The 20,785-nt window shown below is 49.2% G+C and overlaps 1 long non-coding RNA gene across 1 annotated transcript; it reads right to left on the reverse strand.

Moving 5' to 3' along the window:
* Nucleotides 1-285: 285 nt before the first annotated feature.
* LOC115642183 lies at nucleotides 286-20,472 on the reverse strand. The gene is made up of 5 exons (XR_003998177.1): nucleotides 20,404-20,472; nucleotides 16,320-16,323; nucleotides 5,673-5,683; nucleotides 3,148-3,151; nucleotides 286-296 (listed from the first exon to the last, which is right to left on the reverse strand). It is a non-coding gene; the product is annotated as an uncharacterized LOC115642183 (long non-coding RNA).
* Nucleotides 20,473-20,785: the final 313 nt, after the last annotated feature.

Here is a 20,785-nt window from a genome sequence, read left to right on the forward strand (position 1 = left end):
GTGGTCATGGGATGCAGCTTAGTGACAAACATGAAGTGTCAGGTGGATGCTGTTATAGTATCATTAAATGCATATTCTGCAGCATCCCAGTCTGGGAGCATGGAAAACATCCTAATCTAGCAAACAGGATGAAGCTCTTTATAAACTCTAAGGCCAACTCCGCATTCTTACTCAGGCAAAGCTCCTGCTGGAGTTAACTGGAGTTTTGCCTGCTGTAGGATGGCAGCATTAGGCCACCTGTACAATGTACAATTCCACACCCCCAACATACTCATGTACCTGCTACTCCACTGTGGCTGGGGGCTTATTTTGGCCACTCCCAGTGAAATATTAATTGAAGGGAAAGTTTGCAAAGGCACCAAGTCAAAAGTTCAGCTGTAGTGTTTCCCACCCAATTAATTTAACAAGAGGAAAAATAATGAGAGTGAGAACCCAGCCAAATAATCCTTCAGCTCAGCCCATTAGCTGTTAGAGGTTTGTCAAAAGATGGTCATTAATTCTACCCAATTGATTGCTGTTTCCCTTTCTGCAGGCTCAGGCCCAGGGCAGATAGGTTCCATCCCTCCTAACTGTCCATACGGGACTATTTATTAAAAACCCAACCCAGAGTAAAGATCACTTCCAGCCAGGCTTGCAAAATTGGATAGCTCCAGTGTGAGGAGAAGGTGAATAAATAGACCCTCAATGTCTGCTAAGATGGCATTTCCTTGATAGAGAAGGCAAAGGAATGCAATACAACACTGAGTCTCTGTGCCTCTGGGACCAAGCTGATTCCTTGCTGTTATCAGATGGGAGTAGGAACAGAATCATCAAAATGTCAGGCTGGAAGGGAACTTGAGAGGTCATCAAGTCCAGCCCCCTCTGCTGAGGCAGGACCAAGTAACCTGGATCATCCCTGACAGGTGTTTGTGGAACATGTTATTTAAAACCTCCAGTGATGGGGATTCCACAACCTCCCTTCGGGGTGTTAATTTTCACCTTGGATCAGGCCTGCATACAGGTTCATGTGGTTAAGCACCACTTGGGCAGGAGCACACACCTTCCCTGTGTCTGTGTACAAAACCTGGAACCCTCTGTGCAGGGCAACACAGGCTCTGCACTCAGGACTGCACGCCCACCATGCAGAACCATACAGGGTCATGCAACTTTCACACAAAGAGACCAAGAGGGCAATGCTGGGCAATTGCTCCTTGCCCAGAGGGTTCTCATGCGAGGTGCAATGGAGTCTATTGCCTCGAGGGCATGTGGATGGGGTGTATTCAGGCAGAGGCAGCCCCAGCTATTCTGGGGCCCTACGCAGCCCCCCTGGGGGGGAAGGGGCCAGACCTCCATGGAGGGGGCTGGCTTGGGGGGCAGGGGGGAACCACCCCCCAGCACTCACCTGTGGCATGGTTGGGTCCAGGTCCCTGCACTTCCCATTGTCAGTGAATGCAGGCCGAGTCCTGCTGCACTCCTCAGGGGTGGGAAGAGGAGGGGTGGGGGCAGAGCAGGGGCTTTGGGGAAGGGGTGGAGTAGGGGAGGGACTGGGGAGGAGCAGCACGCAGCTGTGCAGGGCACCAGAAAATTTGGTGCCCCAAGTTTCCTGGTGCCCTACACAGCTGCATACTTTGCATATGGGTAAGAACGTCCCTGCATCTGGGGTGCTAATGCCAAATGACTCTCGTTCAGCCAGTCTGGCTGAACAAGGGTCTGATCAAGATTGGGGTTTGCCAAAGAGCTTGTTGGATAAAGCTCAGGCCCAGCTGTGTTGGTGGGGTCAGGGAAGCAATAGGAGGAAATGCAGAAAGCCATATGACCTCCTTCCCAGAAAGGGTTCTCCCTGCTTTTGTTCTCAGCGGCCCACCAGGACACCCAGGAGCACCAGAGGCTGACTTCTTCTCTTCCCCTGTGCAAAGGCCCCTTTCTGGGGAGGATTCTGCCATTCCAGGAATCCAGGCCACATGCCTCCCTCTGTAGCATGTCCACCTGGATTAGGATTGGCTCGGGGGGAGTCATGCAAAATGCTTGGCCCCTCACACCCCAGGAGGTGAACATACTGCCTCGGAGAATATGAATGCAGAGGAGCATAGGAATTGCCAGATTGGATCAGACCAGGGAGCCATGTACACCAATATCCTGTTTCTGTCTGCACCTGCTGCTTCAAAAACAGGTCCAAGAAACACTGCAGTGGGCAATGATGGAATAACCAGCCCATGGGGGCAGCTTCTTCCTACCTCCTGCCAGATGGCGCTGGGCTCATGCCCTACTGCAAGAGGGTTGGTCTCCCTTCTAAAAAAAAAATGTGCATTGTATCTGTCATAGCCGTCCATACTCTTGTTATCACTACAAGTGTCTAATCCTCTTTAGATGTCCAGTAAGCTCTTAGCCTCTACACTGTCACGTACATGAGTTCCACAGGTTTATATGGATAGTACTGTTAGATTGGATTGAAACTTCTACATACAGACCTCAAAGCACTTAACAAACCAAGTCTCCCAGCATCCTCCCTGGCCTGGAGAAATACCACCATTCCCATTTTATAGATGGAGAAACTGACACGCAAGCCAGTGAAGTGAGCACAAGGTCACAGAGTGAGTTAGAGCCAGAAGTAAAACCAACTTGTTCTGACTATCAGGCCTGTTCTCCACCAGCCCATCCTCTCACTGTCTGGTAGGTAGGGGTAAGAGATTTCAGCATGAGGATATCTGCCCAGAAGCCCTTCTGCATATAGGCACCTTCAACACCTGCCCCGCTCAAAGGCTAATAAAGCAATGACAGCCTCCAGGCACACTAGCGATCAGAACAAACTACTCTAATGTGAAACAATGCCTGAAATTGTGCATGCTGCCCTTGACTTTTGGCTTCAGTATGTTCCCAGCCCCTTCCTCCCCACCTCTCTTTCCCCCTCCCCTCTAAGCTGGCAAACAAGAAGCCCAGCATTCTCTCCTCTACCATGAGATGCTTTCGGGAAAGTCTCTTTCACATTCAGGGACACAATGCTACCTACAGTGCAGCCTTAAGCTGTGTATGGGGTGCAAAGGCATGTGTCCTGGGCTTTTCTCTGCATGTCAGCTGGGGAAGAAAGCTGCCAGGCCTGCTATGGATTGTTTGCTGGGCTTTGTGCTGAAGGGCTCAGCAATTGGCCAGGCAGTGAAGATCGCCCCAAACTGGGCTGTGTCAATGCTTTGACTCTGTGCAAAGTCAGTCAGTTCATGAGCTGATGCAGGCATTCAGAGCTCCCTGACCAGCAAACTCAGAGCAATTTGCCTTCATACGCACTTGGATTGTCCCACTTCCCTATTGTCCAGAAACAAAGCCCCAGCTTCAGAAATGGACTGTGCCCTACAAGATGCTGCAACCATGCAGAAGGGTGGGGATGTCTCTGTACACTCACAGGGATGTCACAATCTTTAGGATGCTTCCACCTAAGCCTGGGAGTGGAAGATGTTTTTAGGCATGTGGGTGATGTCTTTCGTACGCTGCCCCAGCCACTCAGTCATCGAGTGAGATGCTGAGCAGACATATAGCAGAGAGTGGCCATGGAGATGGGGACCAGCACAGCAAGCTGGGTGGTGTCTTTTGGGGATAAACCAAACATAGTGCCCCATGCTCTTAGCAGCTGAGATTCACAAAGGAGCAGCTTTCACCTCCCAGAAATGCCCCCTCAGTGCCCCGGGATTGAATTTAATTTCATTAAGATTCCAGCAGAACTGGCAACCAGCCAGGGGCCCCAGCACTCCTTCTTATCCCTGCTTCCTACTGCCTCCTCCTCTACAGGCCCAACCTAGAACTGTCATCTCATCCCATCGCTTACTTCATCCTGCAGCAATTCACGTCCACAATGGGCTGAGCTCTGGGCCCAGACAGACAGAACATGTTTCCCAGGCTTTCCTGGATACAGGAACTTGGCTGGGTGGGAAGGGGAAGGGGGACTAGAAAGCAGGCAAGAGAAGGAGTCACCAGCTCCTTGTAACAAATGACCTCACATTAGCTGCAAGCAGGTTACTCCATCCCCCTGCAAAGCTCTAGCAGTCCATGGAGAAACCTTTCTAAAGTAGAAGCTGCTTGCTGGGATCCAGGTTTAGGACTCACAAATGCATCTTCAAGAGCAGTTCAACATAGGACCAGCACAGCTGCCAAACCTTGGTAAGTGCAGATGCGACTCAGTCTGAGGCTCTAGGAGGGCAGGAAGCTGGCACAGGCACCCTAGGAACGTGCTGTACTGAATCCTCCCATTCCCCACTCGGAGGCAAAAGTACATGCAACCTTGATGGTGGTTCCCTTAGCTAATACATGAGGGACTGACCCAGGGAACTCCAGAGTGAAACATACAAGCTGCTGCAGCTTGAGCTAAAGCTCTGTACTTGAGGTTGTAACAACTCCTATCCTTTGTGGAGCGTCCCAGAGGGGGACTGTAACAGGTTGTGCTCACCACTGCAGTGCCTCCTGCTGGTTGCTCTGGGAATTAGTTCTGTCCAGCTCTGGAGCACCCTCTGTTCACCTGTTGTGTGCTTTGCTGTTTCCTCTGTCTGTAGGGCCCCACGTTGCTCCTGGACCACGGCATCCTTGTCAGGGCATGGCCCTCTAGCTGCACCCCAACTCCATTGTCTCTCCCCTTCCAGGGAAACCAGCAGTCCTTCACCCAGCTTCTCAACGCAGTGGTGAACTAGAGCCCATGGTCCAACCCCTTGCTCAGGGTGAACTGCAGTCCGCAAATATTTAACAAGCCCAAGCTCTGGTTCAGAGCTGGGCGGGAAACAAAAAGTCACTCAGCTTGGGCAATACCCAAAGTCAGTTACCTCAGGCTTTCCTTCAGCTAGCCTGAGGAAGTGGGAGACTGCCACCCACCACTTGGGTGGCAGGGGGGATGCAGGCCCTCCCACTCCACTGCATCCCGGCCCAGGGCCCTAAGGGTGTTGGAGGGGTCTGTCACCACATCATCGGGGATCCAAGCTGCAACATGCTGACTCACCCTCTTCCAGCACTGCAACCAAACAGGGGTCTACTACCCCTGGGCCACTTCCACACTCCCCCTCCAAGGGGTCTACTACTCCTGGGCCACTTCCACACATCCCCTTGGTCCAGTGAAGTCAGGTGATCCGCAGGGGCCTCAGTTGCCAGCAGAAGCTGGGCAGGGTTGGGCCAGATGGCAGTCCAGGCCAACCATCTGTCCCCTGCAGGGTCAGGTCATCTGGGGGGTCCGGGGCCAGTTGTCTGCTTCCTGTGGGGCCAGCTCATCCAGGAGTCCAGATGGCCTGGGCCAGTCTACCTCCCCTGGGGTCAGGTCAGTCCAAGGTCCAGGCAGTCCAAGCCAGTCATCTGCACTCTGTGGCCTGCTGCCATCTCCCAGTGCAAGAGCTCAGGGGAGGCATCTGTCCCCTCCATCGGCTGGCCACCCACTGAGCTTCTGGGTCCCACCTTTATACTCCTAGCCCCCCCCCTTGGCTTCTGGGGAGTGGAGCTGGGGTAGGGCTCCACTCCTTGTGGGTGGAGCCACCCTCTTCCTCTGTGTCTGAGGAGAGCCATTCCACCTTGCTACAAGGACATGTAATGCACGCTGCCCAAAGTGTTACACAACTACAGACATAAAGCCCAAACAAGGCTATGGAGAAGCAGGGCTGAGACTTATTCAAGTAAAACATGAAGGAAACCACTTCCTAGGCAGGCCTGGTGGAGCCAGAGCCCAGAGTGACTTCTGTCCCAGCTTCCCAGTCAGGATTCAGAACAGTCACCCAAGCAGTGCCATTGAAAGCTCAGAGCAATCTATCTATCTAGGTTTTAATAAACTTTCCCATCAACGAGCAAACATCTGACCGAATACCTATGCTGCCCTCACTCGTGGCTAAAGAAAATACTTGGCCTCCTTGAAAGGAGATCTTTAGCAATGCCTTCAAAGAAGCAAAAACATGCAGCAATCCAGCAGGAGAGAAGAACCCTATGCTTACCTCCAACCACTGTACTGATTACCACCCATTTTCCAGCCTCTCCTTCTGGGTTAAGGTCTAGTGGTGGCAACAGTATCTGTTTCCTCTGGCCACAACCTGGATCCTTCACCAGCAGCTTTCAGAGAAGAACACTGAACAGACTTAGCCCTGCTGATGCCAACAGAGGCGCATCTCCTGACCATGGACAGGAAACAGACTTCTCTATTGTTCTCCACAGCCTTGGGTGTTGTTGATTATACAGTGTTTATGGCATGCATGCTAGATCTGGCAGGAGTGCACTGAGACAGTGTTCAGCTGGGTCCACTCATTTCTAAAGCACTGATCCCAGAGAGCACCCGCTCCTCATCCCACAGGCCCCTGGTATGCAAAATCCCACTTGGGCTTGGTACTTTCCCCTCCTCTCTACCATCTATGAGACAGCATGGAGGAGCTGAGAGACACCACAGACTCATGTGCCACCAGAAAGTGGAAGACTCTCCACTTTCTCCAACATCTGACTCTCAACATCTCCTTCCCTAGTTGATTCAGCTTTACATCACCATGCTGCCCCTGGGCCTGCAAATATTTAACAGATGGGTGGAAAGCAAGCTAATCCCAGGTAAGGATGAAGAGCTATTAGCAGGGACAGTTTGAGGAAGCTGCCAGTGCTCGGATATAACTGTTGGCTGAGAGCATCAGACCACAGGTCAGTGAATTGTGTGGAGTCTTAGGATCATGCTGGACTTCTCACTGCTCCTGAGCATGCAAAAAGCCCCAGTGGTGAGGAATGGCTGCATCTGTCTTCAAACAGGCAGGAAACTATGGACTAATATCTAGCACCAGTGAGCCACACTATGGTTAACGGCTGCAGCTCACAGTACCTGGAGCTGGACATGCCTGCCACAGAGAGGAAGCAGCTGATGCAGCACACAGACTCTTGCATCACACAGCAAAGGCTGAGGAGAACATTACACCTGTGCTTTGCCACCTCGACTGGCTCCCTCTGGACATGAGAGTCTTGATTGTACTTTACAGTGCCTTCAGTGGATTTCAGTCTGGCTCTCTCACAGCCTTGCCTCATTCTCAGGGACCCTCTAAGAAAGCTGCATTGCTCCGCTGAAGACCCCCAGGTTTAGAGTCTCAGGAGTAAGGCACAGAGTTCTCAGCAGCAAGACCTTTATTCTGTGTCAGGGGAAGTTGAGTGATGTTCAAGCCTGATAGTGTGGAGAGTGAAATCCAAAACCCTTCTACATAAAGACTTTCCTCAAGGAAAAACATCCAGAAACTCTACAGCTCAGTAGATTTTTCTGCTATCCTCATAGGTTAGTTACGATTGCGCTGTGCTTCACTACCAAGATGAGAGATGCGTGAGAAACACTGGAGATCGAGAGACAGGGACTATGGCTATGACTACACTAGCACTTTTGCCAGTATAGCTTATGTCGCTCAGAGGTGTGAATAAGCCATCCCCAAGCAACATAAATTTCACCAACTGAAGCGTTGGTGTGGACAGTGCTATGTGGTAGGAGAGCATCTCCCACTGATATAGTTACTCTCATTCTTTGGGGTGGTTTAATTATCTCCCACTGACATAGAGCAACTACATGAGAGATCTTACAGCAGTGCAGCTGCATCGGTACAGCTGTGCTGCTGTAAGCTTGCTAGTGTAGACATAGCCAGTCACATTAATAGTGCAATCTGCTTTATCTCCCTTTGTTGGTCACCTCTCCAGGACCCCTTCTACCTACCTGTTATTTTCTTCTCCTCTGGAGCTCAGCTTCCTAGTTAGTGTCTTTTGCCTCTGCCTCCATATTTCAGGGCCATTAGACAAAGGACAGCCTTGCCCTGGGGGGTCACATCACCCCTGATCTCTGGACCTGTTAGAGGAGCAGGGGAGAAGCCTGTCTAACATAAGCATGCTTGAGCCTGTGTCTCTACGGTAACAAGGCCTGTGCCTTTGTCTTTAGCCAAGCCTCAGGGTTCCTCCTTTTATAGAGGGCCCCGGACTTCTGGAAAGCACCCCTTGTCCTTTTCTGTAACAGCCTCAATGCCCCACTTGTCCTGTAAACCCCTGGGCAGGAACGCAGCTTGTTCTCTAATCCCACTTCCTTCAGCTGCATCTCCTGCCTTGTCCCCTTAGCCCCCTGCCATGCTTTCCCAGATAGTTTGCTTCTCTTTGGTTGGGAGGGAGGAGGTGGGCTTTAATTTACAGAGCTAAGGCAAGGCACGGGTTAATGCAGTCATGTCGACAGAGGTGAAGGTGATGACAGCTGTGATGGATGGGGCATGAACCCACCTGTCAACTGGAGTTGGAGGCAGGAAAGAGGTGGGGGAGAAAATTGTCATGACACCCCCACATTCCCTACAGGCACTTCAGTGCTCTCAGTTTACACTGGGAAAGAGAGGTGGGAAGTGGGTAGAGGAAAGGGAATGCTTATGAAGGGCTAAGCGTGGAGGGAGGTCTCTGTGTGAGTGTGTCTTGGTGCATAAATACATGCAAATACAGTATGAATCTGAGTGTTCATGATGGTTGGGTTTGCTATAGAGCAGTTCTTTGTGTGTGCCCAAGCCACTGAGAGTGTTTGCGTATGTACAGAATGCAAGCTTGCTTTGGTGTGTGCATAAAACTTGGTACATGGCATGTGCACGTGAGATTCTGGGTGTAACTCCAGTGGTGTGTGCGCACACAGCATTGTGGGCAGCAAGCATGGATTGTGCATATTTGTGTCAAAGCTGGTGTGGGCCTTTTTGTGCTGGAAGTCGGACAGCTCCTCCTGCCAGAACCAGGTCCCTCTGGGGAGTAGGGAATAGGCAGCGTCTTAGAGGCCAGAGCAGTGATTTATTTGTGAAATGTCTGGCACAGACAGTTCTGGAAGCTGCAGCCAGAGATAAATGGGGCATCGACATAGTGATAGAGTTAGCCATAGGGAGTGCAAAGACAGTGCGAAAGGCACTTGCCTTGCCTAGGGAATTATTGAATGTTCCAAGGAATAAATGGTGTAAGGGGCCTGCAGAAGAGCTCCTAGATATAAACATGTAGGAATGAGGTGAAATAGGGAGGTGAACCAGCGGGATCACCTCATGCCTGGGATCCTGTTCTCTATGGCAAACAGTTGGAGAGAAAAGAGATGACTGAGCTCTCATAGGGTGAGCCTCAGCCGTTGATATCAGAGCACTTTATGACCAAGGGTATTATTCCTGTTTTAAATGCAAGGAAACTGAGGCACGGAGAGAGGTGAAAGGACTCAGCAAGCAGGTGGCAGAGCTAGTACTAGAACACAGTCTCCTGGTGCTCAGCCCACAGCCTTAGCCACTAGACTATGCTACCTTACAAACCACTATCTTCAACAGCTAACATTTGATCTTAATGCTGAGTCTCTCCAGTTCTCTTGTATGGAAGAACCACTTCACCAGCACGAGATCTGTTGCAACACAGCTTTGCTCTGCAGAGCATCTATCACACAGACTGTACTTCAGTACCCACAGCAGCCTTAAACAGCAGCAGCTTGTGCATGGGATAAACTACAAGTGTGCCAAACTACCCAAAGTGAATGCACTTAGCCTAATTCCAAAACCACTCAGACTGTGTGCTCTTGGGAGTTCAGCGCAAGTGCAAATATAGACTCATAGACTCATAGACTCTAGGACTGGAAGGGACCTCGAGAGGTCATCGAGTCCAGTCCCCTGCCCTCATGGCAGGACCAAATACTGTCTAGACCATCCCTGATAGACATTTATCTAACCTACTCTTAAATATCTCCAGCGATGGAGATTCCACAACTTCCCTAGGCAATCTATTCCATTAAATATTAATGGTTTGTGTCCCGCTTGGAAACTGGGAGTGGGGAAGGAGCAGAAAAGGTGAATGAGACAAAATCTAATGGAGAAAAAAATTATATATAAAATCAAATAGCAAGCGAGGCCGTGTGAGACAAAGAATTTCATAATCATAAGTAATAATAATTAGAGCCAGTCAACATGTTTTCAATTAAATGGTTCTTCAGACTGAAAATGGCTTTTGGAACCATATAAAAATGTTCAAATATTTCTTGGCATTTTTGAAATTTTCCTATTTTTTTCAGTGAAATGAAAAAACTTGTTTTGATTAGTAATCTACATGTTTTGGTTTATTTTTAGCTTTCATTTCTTCTTCCCTCTTTTGTCTACTTTTCTCTCTTTCCCAGTGGAATCTTTGTTGACGTTTTCATTTTGGAATACAAAAGTACTATGAAAAATTTTGAATGAAGCAAAAATTGTTTTGTCTCCTTCCAGAGTTCTTTGGGAAAACAAAATGGCAATTTTCCACCTATTATAATACAATGTCTGATTCTCCTCTTGCCCCAGTTTTACAGTGATGCACCTCCACTGAGTTCAGTGCTATTACTCCTGATTTACATGAGCCTAAAGGAGATTACACTCATGTTGGTAGAAGCTCATTCTGGTCCCAAGTCACTGCACAGCCCTTTGCACTGAAATAGACACTTCAAGTGATTAGTCCTCGCCACAACCCTGGGAGGTAGAATAAAAATAGAAACAGTTTCCAATGCTCTGTGGTCCAGGTATCCTTAATTTAAAGGTGCAGACTTTCTCTACTTCCACAAGACTGTAACAATTGTGTTATTGACCTAGTTGCTCTTAGACTCCAAGTAGGAACAGTGTGGCCACTTGCTAGGATCAGGTGGATATAGTTCATTAATTTAATTCCCTGCCATTGCAGGGGCCTTAGGCATTGGTGCACCTTGGTCCCTCTGTTCTCTGTCTGTGGCACACATTAGTCTCTGGAGAGCTGTAATACTTTAGTCAAATGCAGGCTACTGAGTTTAGAGGTCTGTGCTGTACAGGAGGTCAGAGTAGACAATCTGGATGGTCCCTTCTGGCCTTAAACTCTGTGATTCTGACTCAGAATAAATACCTGTGCATTCCCTCTAAATGCTAATCACTGCCAACTCTGCCTTGTCCTGAAGGAGGGCTGCTACCTAGTAGACCCTGACCAAAATGGGTCAGGGTTCAGATCCCAAACCCACACTACTTTTGGATCCAACTCACTCCATAACAGGCTACATTCTGCAGTGTTTTCCCAAACCCAATTGCTTTGATCCATGCTTTGATTCTGAACCAGTTCATTTAGTCAAAGTATTTGCCAGTGAGACAGATTCAATGTTGCAGTCTGAGAGGCCTTGAGGTTAGGTGATCACAGGGAGGGGAGTGCTAGGAAAAAGGGTGGGCACCAAGGGTGCAATTATCTCTCCACTTACCACATGCCTTGGCTCCCTCCGTTGTTCTGATACCTTTTGGAGTCAAAGAATGGAGATGGCTTGTGAGCTGGAAGCTGGCCAAGTGCCATTACCATAAAGATAGTTGGAGTGGGAGGGGAGAGAATGAAGAGAGGGAGGCAGGGCCGTCCTTAGCCATAGGCAGAACAGGCAGCCGCCTAGGGCACCACTAGGTCTGGGGACACTGCTCTGCTGGGAGCCTGGACAGACGGGAAGCAGTGGAGCATGTAAGAGCAGGGCTGCTGGATCCTAGAGAGAGATGAATGCAGCACAGTCTGAGGGAGAGGATTGGCTGCTGGGGTCTCTGGGAAGGGGTGAGGGAAGGAACTCGCCTATAGGGTGACCAGATGTCCCGATTTTATAGGGACAGTCCTGATTTTGGGGTCTTTTTCTTATATAGGCTCCTTTTCCCCCCCACCCCCATCCCAGTTTTTCATACTTGCTGTCTGGTCACCCTAGCTGGTGGTAATTGGTACCTATATAAGACAAAGCCCCAAATATCGGGACTGGCCCTATAAAATCAGGACATCTGGATCCGGACACCCTAGCTGGAAAGCGCTTGTCTCCCCCGGGTTAGCGCTGATCCATCTCATCCGGGGAAAGCTGCACAGGGTAGGATGAGCTGCTGTGGCTTCATGGGTGCCCCGTCCCGGAGATCAGATGCTGTGCTAACTTCACCATGGTCAGCTGGGCTGGCGGTGGTGCCCATTGGCGTGTGATTGGACCTGAGGGTTTGCTGCTGCTGTTGTCACTCTGCACCCAAAGAGGTGGATTTTGGGATCCTGCAGTTTTCCACCTATTTCCTCCTCTACTGCAGCTGTTGGACCAGCAGGCTGGGGGGTGAGCCAAACATGAAAGCAGTACTGTGTTTCCATTTAGATTGTCATTTAACAAATTTGGTCCCCAAAAATGCTTGCTAATAATCCTGAATTCAATTTCAATATATATTTTTTTAAAAATCAATATCTTAGCCAAAAACAGAAAATTAAGCAAACAATTATTTGTGACAAGTTTGGTATGGGGAAGGGAGTGGGCCAGTTTTCATCAGAAAAACAAAAAATGTTGACTGACTTTCCTATAGCCCTGTTACTGCTAATTAGAGCCCTCCAACAACTGTAATATGCTCATCTCCTTACTAATGTATAGAGCAGGGGTCGGCAACCTACGGCACACGTGCCAAAGGTGGCACGCGAGCTGATTTTTGATGGCACGCAGAGGCAGGCTGAGCGGCTGAGCCCACCACTGCTCTGGGGTTCCGGCGGCTGCCCCATTGCCACCCAGAGTCCTGGCCGCTGGCCCCACTCAGCACCCACTGCTGGCCTGGGGACCCCCAAGGAACCCCAGGCTGGCAGCAGGCTGAGTAGGCCAGCGGCTGAGACCCTGGCTGAGCCACTCAATCCGCTGTCAGCCTGGGGTTCCATTCACTCAGCTGGTAGCGGGCTGAGCAGGAGTAAATTCAACAAAATAGGAAAACAAGAGCAACTAATGACAAAGTGCAAGAACCTAGAGCAGTGGTCCCCAACTTTTTTCGTCTGGCACCTGCCAGACAAAGGACCGTGGCAGTGGACGAGCATCCGCCAAAATGCCACTGAAATTCGGCGGCATTTCAGCTGCGAAGCCTATGGATGACGCTGCTTATCGGCAGCAAGCGGCATCATCCAGAGGCATCGCCACTGAAATGCTGTCGAATTTTGCTGGCATTTCAGCAGATGCTTGTCCACCAGCCAGTACGCAGGTGCACTGAGAGGCCCCTGCGGGCGCCATGGCACCCATGGGCACTGCATTGGAGACCCCTGACCTAGAAAGCCTCCTGAAGCACGGCTATCATTTTGATTTAAATGAACTTGAACTGTATGAAGAATTGAGTATACTGTCATCTGTGTTGCCACATGCAAAATCGATGATGGACATTGTATAGTTTACTCATACCAGCAAACTGGGGGGAGGGATAGCTCAGTGGTTTGAGCATTGGCTTGCTAAATCCAGCATTGTGAGCTCAATCCTTGAGGGGGCTGTTTAGGGAAGTGGGGATTGGTCCTGCTTTGAGCAGGGGGTTGGACTAGATGATCTCCTGAGGTCCCTTCCAACCCTAATAATCTGTGATATATCCTAATGTGTACATTGCCACTTGTACTCTACTGACAATTCCTGTAACAGTAGCATCAGGAGAATGGAGTTTCTCAAAACTAAAACTCATTAAAAACTATCTCCGCTCTACAAGGAGTCAGAAACACTTGACTGGTCTTACTATTCTTGCAATCGAACAAGACATCACTTTGTCTTTGTCATACAATGACATTATTCCTGATTTTGCAGCCAAAAAAGCCAGAAAGATTGCTTTTAATTAAAAACAAATCCTTGTTTCAATACCTCTTCATATAAATTTCCAATAAAATGTTGACAAATTAAAAAAATTATATTATTTGCATCATTCTGTCAAATCAGAATTTTTTCTATAGTGCTACTTCTTTAGTGCTAGTCCATCAGCATTACAGTGTGCTTAACTACGTTGAACTGGTTTTAATAACATGCATGTGGCAAGTTTTCCAATACTGTAAGCTTATGTTTGTGTTGCTAAGAGCAAGACAGGCACAGGACACCAGTTTAATAATCTCGCCTAGGGCACCATAAATCCTAAGGACAACTCTGGGAGGAGGATTGTTTTGCTCCCATCAATCACAGCTCCCACCAGAATTCTGATGAAGTAGTGTGTTTGCAAAAGGGATCTGGGACTCCAGGGGACTGGAATTAAAGGACCAGACAACTACAGCTTGTTATTGTCATTGGAATGCACATGAATCTGTCTCTGAAAAGGGAGCAGGGGAGTGCCACAAAAGAACCCAATCCGCTCCAGTGCTGAGCATGCTATGCTCCCACGTGAATGGCCCAGGCTCAGCTCCAGCACAGTCAAAGCCTGGCTCGACCCAGTCTTGGCCTATGGGAGGGCTGATTCCAGTGACCAGAGCACTGCTAAGCATCTGTGCTGTACTTGCAAGGCACACACTCACAAGTACTGGCTTGGCTTATGCTACTCTCCTGATTTGCAGCTTTCCCGCAATGCCCCAAGGTCACTGCACAGCTGGTAGAAGAGGGAAACTTTGGACCAGCAATACTGGAGCAATCCTACAAAAATGGGCTCTGTGGGATATTCATTGCCCAGGCAGAGCAAACTGGACCCAAGGTCTCATGCAGGAGATTCTCTCCCTCCCCACCCAACTTGTGTAATAAGTGGCAGTTCTTTGTACCTGCACAGCAGCTTGTCCCAAAAACATTGCAAGAATTAATTGGCTCAGCCTCAGAGCCCACTGTACAGTAGGTCAGGTGTATTGTCCCCACTTGACAGATGAGAAAACTGAGGTAGAGGGAAGGGAAATGATTGTGCAAAGACCACACAGTAAGTCAATGGCAGAGTTCAGAACAGAACCCAGATGTCCTGCTGATATCCCTTTCAAAGGCTGAGCCAGGGAGGCCTCCAGCACCTGCATGTCATACTCCTGAGGGCATTCTGCACCAAAAATATTTAAAATTCTGCAACAATATTTTAAAATTCTGCAAGTTTTATTTGTCAATAAATAAATATGGAGGCTCCAGCATGGCAGTGGGGAGCACAGGCCACTGGCTGCACAAAGGTGGGAGATCACCCTGCAGCACCCGCAACCCCAGGACCCAGACTCAGCAGTGAGGCTGCAACTCATCATGACACAGCACAAGGCCTGGGCTTGCCCCAGAAACACCCTGGGGCCCTGCCCCTCTGCGCAAGGCGCAACAGGTGTTGGACAGGTATGCTCAACCAGGCAGGATCCAAGTGTGGAGGGGCTCAGTGTGGGGGATCCAGATGTAGGGTGAGAGGATTCCGTGTGGGACAATCTGGGTGCAGACAGCTCAGTAGGGGGTCTAGGTGTGGGGGGATCTGGATGCACAGAGGCTCATTGGTGGGGTTCCAGGTGCAGAGACAATGGAACTCTGCAGGGGCTTCCTGGTGAAGGTGATTGGGGCTCAGCAGAGGGGTATGTGGGTCTCAGCAGTAGGGAGGTCTGGGTGCTGGGGGAGCGGAGCTTTGTAGGGTGGGGTCTGGGTGCAGCTAGTTGGGTCAGTGGCTTGGGGGTCTGGATGTGGAAGCTCAGGGTGGTGCAAGGGATGGGGCATCACAATGGTGGTTTGAGTGTAGGGAGTTCAATGTGAAGTGGTCTGAATGCAGGGTTGTGGGTCTGGAGGCAGGGGGGCACAGGGGATCTCCAGAGGCAGGGGTTGAGGTTCAGTGGGGTGGGGTTTAGGTATGGAGGGTTATGAGGGTTCTGGATGTACCTAGTGAGGCATGGAAGGGGTCTCTGGATATGAGAGGCCTGGATGCACGGGGGTTGGGTGAATGGGGGAATAGATCCTGGTACAGTGACCCCTGCCCCCACAATTAAGGAGTGATATAGGCAGGGAGCTGGAGGTGCTGAGCTTCCTGCAGCTGGGGGAGGTTTCTGGGGGTGGGTCTGACACAGCCCCAGACACTCCTTGCAGAGGAAGAGGAAGTCCTGTCCCCTCCAGCCCAGCCAGGACTAGCAGCTGATCTCAACTCCTGGCAGGAGCCAGTGGCTGAGGTGTCCCCAGCCCTTCAGTGATTTACAGCTCCACTGGCTGCTCTGGGTGTCTGAAACAATGTATCTGCTCTGCTAGGGAGTGGTACATGACTGCTCTTGCAGCTTCCCTTTGCTTCCCTGTCAGAAAGTCATTTTTTTGCAGGAAAGTGAAGAAATCTGCAGGGGACATTAATTCTGTGCACATTCAGTGGTGCAGAATTCCCCCAGGAATAATGTCAGTCTGTGTGATCCTGCACGTTATTATACTGAGCGTGTATATTATGCTGTTCTGCAGCATGGATTGGCAATTAAGAGAGGCTCACCCAACTCTCCCCTCCCAGGCTTGAAGATCCCACTCGCACAAGTTCCTAAATAGGAGCCTGATCCAAAGCACACTGAAGTCAATGGAAAAACTCCCACTGCTTTGGATCAGGCTCTACTTGCTTGGAACAAACATACTTCTCTGTGGTGAAAGATTTGCTGAAAGCCACTGCTTCCCAAGTATATCCAGGGCCTGTTCCCAGGGACCAGCGCTGCAGTCTCCTGGCATTGACAGGAGCTGGCTAGCACTTTACAGACCTGACCAAGGCATCTGTTGCTTAACAGGGGAGGACTATACACTGCCACAAGGGTGGTCTCAAGGGACATCACCCACAGGAAGTGTGTGAATCATTCCTACTTCATCACCTCTTAGTAATTAGCCCTTTCAAAACACATCTTACTCTTTGATCCCTAGGAAGGCAGCTTTGTGATGGGTTTCATCATAGACTCATAGGGTTGGAAGGTACCTCAGGAGGTCATCTATTCCAACCCCTTGCTCAAAGCAGGACCAATCCTCAGACAGAATTTTTCCCCAGTTCCCTAAATGGCCCCCTCAAGGGTTGAGCTCACAACTCTGGGTTTAGCAGGCTAATGCTCAAACCACTGAGCTATCCCTCCCCTCCACCCCTTGGGACTGTCACCTGATGTGCTGAAACTACCTCTGAGCCTGTTTTCCATTGCCAGCTTGGGATTCCAGAACCCTTCCTTGTTGAGCCAGACATGCTAGTCTGCTGCAACACAGACCCAGGTCTGGTCCACGCCGCCAAAGGTGCAGACTTTAACCAAAAACTGCTCAGCAAGTCACCTATCTCCAGGACCCAGACACCCAGTTCCCAACGGGATTCAAACCCCAAATAAATCCATTTTACTCTGCATAAAGCTTATACAAGGTAAACTCATAAATTGCCTGCCCTCTATAACACTGATAGAGAGATATGCACAGCTGTTTGCTCATAGAGAGATATGCACAGCTGTTTGCTCCCCCAGGTATTAATCACTTACTCTGGATTAATTAATCACTTTTTTTATAAGTATAAAAAGTAGGATTTAAGTGGTTTCAAGTAATAACAGAACAAAGTAAGTTACCAAGCAAAATAAAATAAAACATGCAAGTTTAAGCCCAATACATTTAAGAAACTGAATACAGGTAAATCTCATCCTCAGAGATGTTCCAATAAGCTTCTTTCACAGACTAGAGTCCTTCTTAGTCTGGGCCCAATCCTGTCCCCTGGTACAGTTCTTGTTAGTTCCAGCTCAGGTGGTAACTAGGGGAATTCTCATGACTGGCAGCCCCATTTGTTGTGTTACACACTCTTTTACACCTTTGGCACAAGGCGGGAATCCTTCTCTCTCTTTGGGTTCCCACCCTTCCTTCTAAATGGAAAAGCACCAGGTTTAAGATGGATTCCAGTATCATGTGACATGTTCACATGTCCTGTGAGACTTCATTACTCACTGGCTGGCACCCATGTATACAGGAAGGCTTACAAGTAAGCAGAGCCTTTTACAACCAATTGTCCTAGTTAATGGGAGCCATCAAGATTCCAAGCCACCATTAACGGCCCACACTTTGCATAGTTACAATCGGACTTCAGAATAATACTTCATATTTCTAGCTTCAGGTACAAGAATGCTACATTCATACAAATAGGATGAACACACTCAGTAGATTATAAATTTTGTAATAATACCTTACAAGAGACCTTTTGCATAAAGCATAGATTCATAGATTGTAGGGCTGGAAGGGACCTTGAGAGGTCATCGAGTCCAGTCCCCTGCCCTCATGGCAGGACCAAATACTGTCTAGACCAGTGCTTCTCAAGCTACCTGATACGGGGGACTGGCAATTTTTTTTCCAATGTTCCAGGGACTGGTGCCATATTATTATCCTATTTGACGCTCTTATGAGGAAACTCGCCCCGGACCGGCAGCCAATGGCTCGCGGACCAGCACCGGTCTGCGGACCAACACTTCGAGAAGCACTGGTTTAGACCATCCCTGATAGCCATTTATTTAACCTACTCTTAAAGATCTCGAGAGATGGAGATTCTGCAATCTCCTTAGGCAGTTTATTCTAGTGTTTAATTACCCTGACGGTTAGGAACTTTTCCTAATGTCCAACCTAAACCTCTCTTGCTGCAGTTTAAGCCCATTGCTTCTTGTTCTATCCTTAGAGGCTAAGATGAACAAGTTTTCTCTCTCTTTCTTTTGACACCCTTTTAGATACCTGGAAACTGCTATCATGTCCCCTCTCAGTCTTCTCTTTTCCAAACTAAACAAACCCAGTTCTTTCAGCCTTCCTTCATAGGTCATGTTCTCTAGACCTTTAGTCATTCTTGTTGCTCTTCTCTAGACCCTCTCCAATTTCTCCACATTTTTCTTGAAATGCGGTGCCCAGAACTGGACGCAATATTCCAGCTGAGGCCTAACCAGCGCAGAGTAGAGCAGAAGAATGACTTCTCGTGTCTTGCTCACAACACATCTGTTAATGCATTCCAGAATCATGTTTGCTTTTTTTGCAACAGTATCACACTGTTGACTCATATTTAGCTTGTGGTCCACTATAACCCTGGTTCCCTTGCTGATGTACTCCTTCCTAGATAGTCTCTTCCCATTCTGTATGTGTGAAACTGATTGTTCCTTCCTAAGTGGAGCACTTTGCATTTGTCTTTATTAAACTTCATCCTGTTTACCTCAGACCATTTCTCCAATTTGTCCAGATCATTTTGTACCAAACCAGTTGCAATCCCTCCCAGTTTGGTATCATCTGCAAACTTAATAAGTGTACTTTCTATGCCAATATTTAAGTTTGATGAAGATATTGAACAGAGTCTGTCCCAAAACAGACCCCTGATGAACCCCACTTGTTATACCTTTCCAGCAGGATTGGGAACCATTAATAACTACACTCTTAGTATGGTTATCCAGCCAATTATGCACCCACCTTATAGTAGCCCCATCTAAGTTGTATTTGCCTAGTTTATTGATAAGAATATCATGCGAGACAGTACCAAATGCCTTACTAAAGTCTAAGTATACCACATCCACCGCTTCTTCCTTAGCCACAAGACTCGTTATCCTATCAGATTGGTTTGACGTGATTTGTTCTTTACAAATCCATGCTGGCTATTCCCTATCACCTTACCACCTTCCAAGTGTTTCTTTAATTACTTGATCCATTATCTTCCCTGGCACAGAAGTTAAACTAACTGGACTGTAGTTCCCTGGGTTGTTTTTATTTCCCTTTTTCTAGATGGGCACTATATTTGCCCTTTTCCCGTCTTCTGGAATTTCTCTTGTCTCCCATGATTTTCCAAAGAGAATAGCTAGAGGCTCAGATACCTCCTCTATTAGCTCCTTGCAGAGGTGAAAATAAGCCGGTTCTGTCCAGTACGGTGTACCAGCAAGAGCAAGTACGCTGTGCTTCTGTGGGGAGCCCCAAGCCCTTTAAATCCCGGCCTGAAGCTCCAGTGGCCGGGCCGAGGCCGGCATTTAAAGCGCTCCTCCGAGCTTCCCACCATGGCTGGGAGCCGGGAGGAGCCCTTTAAATCCCGGCCCTGGCCAGCTCTGGCGGCCAGGCTGGGGCTGGCTTTTAAAGGGCTCCTCCAAGCTCCCCGCTGCAGTGGGAAGCCCAGAGGAGCCCTTTAAATGCCGGCCCTGGCCCACCGTGGTGACTGGGCTGGGTGGCTGGGAACTCGGAGGAGCCCTTTAAATCCTGGCCGTGGCCCTGGCCCTGACCCACAGCTCCAGCAGCTGGGCTGGGGCCAGCATTTAAAGGGGTCCTCCGGGCTCCCCACCAAGGCAGTTTTGGCAACCGGGCTGGGGCCGACATTTAAAGGTCCCTGAGCTCCACAGTGGCTGGAGCCTCAGGCCCTTTAGTTAGCACCAGGGGCTACCAGCCACCTCTGCAGCTGGGAGCCCCCTGAGTGATTTAAAGGCCCTGGAACTCCCAGCCACAGCTGGTGCCCCAGGACCTTTAAATCTTGAGCCCCCGCCTCTTCCAGTAGAGGCCACCCCCCATCCTCCCCCACTCACCCCCAGGACTCCGGCCGTACCGGTAAGTCCTGTGAGTTACTTTCACCCCTGGCTCCTTGAGTATTCTAGGATACATTTCATCAGGCCCTGGTGACTTGCAGGCATCTAACTTTTCTAAGTGATTTTTAACATGTTCTTTTTTATTTTACCTTCCAAACCTACTCCCTTCCCATTAGCATTCACTGTGTTGGGCATTCCTTCAGACTTCTCGGTGAAGACCGAAACAAAGAAGTCATTGAGCATCTCTGCCATTTCCAAGTTTCCTATTACTGTTTCTCCCTCCTCACTGAGCAGTGGGCCTACCCTGTCCAGTTACATTGTATTTACACTCATAAGTATATTCCCATAAAACATATGGTGTGCAATGTCACAAGCTTGGCCTAGTCTTCTCAGCACAAATATGGGGGTGAGGAGTTCCTGAGGCTAATCTCGGCTCTACCACTGACTTGTGTGGTGATCTTGGGCAACTTACCCTCCCTGTCTCAGGTCTCACCCCTGTAAAATGGCAATAGTAATAGTTATTTCTCAGCCTCAAGGGGGTGTTATGAAGGTTACGTTAGGGAACATGGATAACACAGGCCATGGACTGTCTTCTTGTTCTGTGTGTGTACAGCTCCAGCACAACTGGGTCCTGGGCCAGGACTAGGGCTCCTGGACATTCCTGCAAAATAAATCATCACCATTT

Source organism: Gopherus evgoodei, unplaced genomic scaffold (genome assembly GCF_007399415.2).
Source record: "Gopherus evgoodei ecotype Sinaloan lineage unplaced genomic scaffold, rGopEvg1_v1.p scaffold_38_arrow_ctg1, whole genome shotgun sequence".
NCBI classification, from domain to species: Eukaryota; Metazoa; Chordata; order Testudines; family Testudinidae; genus Gopherus; species Gopherus evgoodei.